This window comes from Sarcophilus harrisii, chromosome 2, assembly GCF_902635505.1.
Source record: "Sarcophilus harrisii chromosome 2, mSarHar1.11, whole genome shotgun sequence".
NCBI classification, from domain to species: domain Eukaryota; kingdom Metazoa; phylum Chordata; class Mammalia; order Dasyuromorphia; family Dasyuridae; genus Sarcophilus; species Sarcophilus harrisii.
The window spans coordinates 369,912,414-369,916,813 of NC_045427.1; the positions used below are offsets into that span (position 1 = coordinate 369,912,414).

A 4,400-nucleotide genomic window follows, 5' to 3' on the forward strand; every position below is an offset into this window, starting at 1 on the left:
GATGAATTTAGGATGCTGAATGAGGCACACATTTTTGTACAGGGCAAATGTAAGAGTGTGTCTAGCTTGATTATACATATTTTTAACAAGAGATTTTCTTCTCCTTCCTTTTAAATTGAGACTAGGAGAACAGGTAAGATCGGTGAGCTTAAATAAAAATAAATACTTCTTAATTGCATTTTTAAAAAAATTATAATAAAAAGTGACAATAAAAAAGTCCTTGTTCACATTCTCCATGATATGAAGGACTTTTGAATTATGGTGAATCTAGGTAGGTATTTGGCTGGAAGTCATCATGAGAAGCAGTATAATATGATAGAAAAGATTTTGGACCCAGTCACATGACCCCACTTTGAAACTTGGCTTTGTTGCTTACTAGCTGTTTGACCATAGGCAAGTCACTTAAACCCTCTGAGCCTTGGTTTCTTCACCTGTAAAAGGAGGACAATAATATGTATTTATTATCTGTGGTTAGCACATGGTTATTGTGCTAGAGAAATGTGAGTTATTTTCTTTTATCACATCTCTGCTGCAATGCACCTACTCATCTATACTCTGATAAATGAGTGATTTGAAATAGGGAAAAATCATCTATATTTGCAAAGACCTTGCTTATAAGATCTGAGGAAAGTGTAAGTAGAAAATTCAAAATTGATTTCCCAATTATATCATCTTGTGTAGTGGCTAATAAAATCAACAGACCTCTTTTATCTTCACTGTATTTTAGCAGCAGCAGCAGCAGCAATAGACATAAAAAAATTTTTGAATACTCATCATCACTCATTTTTATCATGCTGCCAGGTGGTGCTTTCCTCATAACATAGGATAGCTGCAGTTCACTGGATAGGGTGCTAAGCCTTTAGTCAGAAGACTGACTGAGTTCAAATCCAGACTCAGATAATTTCTAGTTCTATGACCCTGGCAAGTTACTTAATCTTGTCTGCCTCAGTTTCTTCTTCTATAAAATAAACTGGAGATGGAAATAGCAAATTACTCTAGTATTTTTGCCAAGAAAACACTAAATGGAGTCACAAAGAGGCAGACATAATTGAAACAACTGAAGAACAACTACACCTTCCTCACAATAGCTCATAATGTAGCCAATGAAGTATTGTCTTCATTTTGCAGATGGGAAAATGGAGGCTTTGCAGGGAAAAGTGACTTTGTCACTTTCTTGTAGTTTCATAGGTCTTAGTGTCAATAAACAGGCCCAGGTCTTCTGATCTTTAAAGCTCAGCCAAAGGGATGTGGGAGAAGATGGTCTCACAATGGAAATGATAATAGATAGTGGAAATGACAAGAAAGAGAAGCAGGTTGATCAAAGATGAATAGCAGAAAATTTAAATCTTAGTTAAAGGAGAGTATTTCAGTTTTTGAACTTTCAGCTAGTAGTTCTTTTGGAAACCATGATGTTCTTTGGAGAAGTTTTCTTGTATAAAAAAAATGAATGTTTGCCTAATCATTCTTTTGAATTAACAGAAAAAAAAATTCCAGCTTAATCAAGATAAAATGAATGGTTCCACAGTGAAAAATATCCAAAAATGTTCCCTGATATTCCAGATGGAATTCAAGGCAGTGACAGGTAGAGCTTCTTCCATTTATTCAGAGCTCCAGTCTCTCCCTGCATGTTTTGAGGGGTACTGTTGAGAGCAATGTATTTGAAGATATTCTTAATGATCCATCAAAGTGAAATAATGGGAAAACATACATGATGATGGAATACAAACTTGGTTTACTGTAGGAGAAATATGTTGCTAATGAAAATAGAGGAACAGCATCCTGTTTATAATTGGCTTTTTATTATGATTTCATGTGTATAACATTAAAAGGACTAATTTACATAACTGTTCTTATGACTAATATGTTTTTCAGTAATTTGAATTTGGTGTTCTATTATTAGAATAACATTCTATTATTTTAATATTAGATGATCTAATTCCAAATTTGTTCTATATTGCTTTGTCATGTAACCATATTATTTTGAGGAACTAAACATTATAAAATGCAGCAATAAGAAAAACTGGACCTTAGTTCTTTAGTGTAAAAAACAAATTTTTGCTGTTTATATTGAGAGGCATCATTATAAGATTATTAGGGCATAAAATAAGTATGTTCTAATTAATCTCATTTTGATATATCCTCTTTTTAGCATTGATATCCATACTGGTTTGAACACAGGCCATACCCTTAAAATAAAATCTCTTAGAGAAAAAAATACTTTTTTTGGCAACAAAAACTCTTCTAACTCCGTAACTTTTAACAGGCTTTGCTTAGCAGAGGAAGAGATCAACATCTCTCTGTTCCCTTGCTATATTTTTGTGTAACATAATTGTTAAGTCCAAAACTGATCTCAGCAGAATTGTAATTCCTATTTGAATTAGTTCTTAAGTTAAAAAATTTTAAACTAAAATATTTTTGCTAGCTTTTACCACATTAACACAATATATGAAAGGAGGCAAAGTTGGTTGCTTTTCTTGGATATTCTAGAAGAGAGCTACTTTAAAGTTTACTTTCCTCTCAAGTATTTTGCTCTAATAGTAGTAGTTACCTTGGGTGGCCAGCAGAGAATACTAACTAGTGAGCTTACTGTCAAAATAAAAAGAAATTAATGGGTTTCATTGTTTCTGAGCATATCAATTGCATAACAAATCTAGACCAGGCCTCCTCAGCTTGGCATTGGAACCCAAATAGAGGAGGAAACCTTTTTATGCATTAAAAGAAAACAATTAACAGGATACAAACCAAGATATAGTATTAGGTAATCTAATTTCTAATTGGAGGACAGAATAGGGACTTTCCAAATTGGGAAGGGCAGAGCAAATAGGTTCAATTCAGAAATAATGAGAATGATGATTTCAGAAAAACCTGTGAACATAATATAAATTGATGCAAAGTGAAATAAGCAGAATGAGGAAAACAATATAGACAGTAACAGCAATATAATCAACTATGAAAAACTTGGCAACTCTAATCAATAAAATGATCCATGACAATTTCAAAGTACTCATTATGAAAAATACTATTTACTTCTAGGGAGAGAACTAATGAATTTTGAGTGCATATTAAATTATCTTTTTTTTTTCTTTTTTCTTGCTTCTTTTTGCAATGTGGTTTATGTGGAAATGTTTGTATGATATCATATGTTTAATGGATATTAAATTACTTCCTTTCTCAATTGATGGGAAGGGGTGAAGATAGGGAGAAAATAGAGACCAAAAATAAAAATTAAAGGCACAATTTTAAAAAACCTCATGAAATTGGGGTGCACAGGCACTTATTTTCAGAGGTACCAGCAGGACCAAGGATTCAGTTTACCCTGGGAATGATCTCTAGGTAATGCAAATCACGCTCTTGTTTAGGAGGGAAGGAGAAATAAAACTGAAACCATCCATCTAGAAGTGCCCAAAGAATCAGGAGAGAATGAGCAGAAAAAAAGATGCTAGCAATAAAAAAGAAGATATTAAGGAAAAGTCATAGAAACTTCAACACTCCTCCTTGCCTTGCATGTTACTGCCACAAGGTGACAGCAGAGAAGGATATTAAAAATTATCCTATAAATGTGACAGTTCAATTTCATTGTGATAGAAAATTGTAGTAAACACTGGAAATGCACCATTGTGGGTACTTCCTAACAGAGCTGCTGCCTAGATTTCCAAGACCTTGCTCATTTCACAGAGTTGTTCTGAGGAAAGTACTCTGACAACTGTAAATCCTTATAGAAGTATGAGCCATGTTACAGTTTTTATAGTTGTAAGATTATTAGTCAGAGAGTTGAGGAATTGTAGAACTAGTATCTTGGCAGCTATCTCACTTATTCCAATAAATATTCAGTACTTCCTCATTGTCTAGAAAATAAAACATAAATTCTTTACTTTGCTATTCAAGAACTTTTGTCTTTCGGCCTTTTTTTTTTTTTTTAAATACACTTGTATTTATCCTCCCTATAAGAGTTTATTTTCCAAGTATGCCCTATCTTCTTGTTTTCAAACAAGTCTTGCCTAGAGCTGGGCTGATAAATGTTTAACAATGGACTTTGAAGGGGGAGTAATAAAGATGAAGGGAGATTACTCATGGAAGCATTTTTAAGTTTACATTTAATATTTTCTCTGTCACTATACAAAATCTAGAGAATCAAGAAAACAATAGATCAAGTTCTAATTTAGCAAAAGCTAACTTCTGAGGTATAAATTCTCACAATGAAAATTTAACAATTTAACAATTGATTTTCTCTAACAGCATCAATAAGAATTGACTCTTAACACATAGTTGCCTTACCCCTTGCCCAAAATGTACTTCCTTTCTTCCATCAATGCAGCTCAAATGCCATGAGTTCCCTGAAGCTTTTTCTTTCTTTCTTTCTTTGTATTTTCCCCAGTTACATGTAAAAATGACATTGAAGT

The 4,400-nt window shown here is 33.0% G+C and overlaps 1 pseudogene; it reads left to right on the forward strand.

Annotated features, from left to right (window-relative positions):
- The first annotated feature begins 1,324 nt into the window (after positions 1 to 1,324).
- On the forward strand, positions 1,325 to 1,741 carry LOC100919722 (annotated as a pseudogene).
- Positions 1,742 to 4,400: the final 2,659 nt, after the last annotated feature.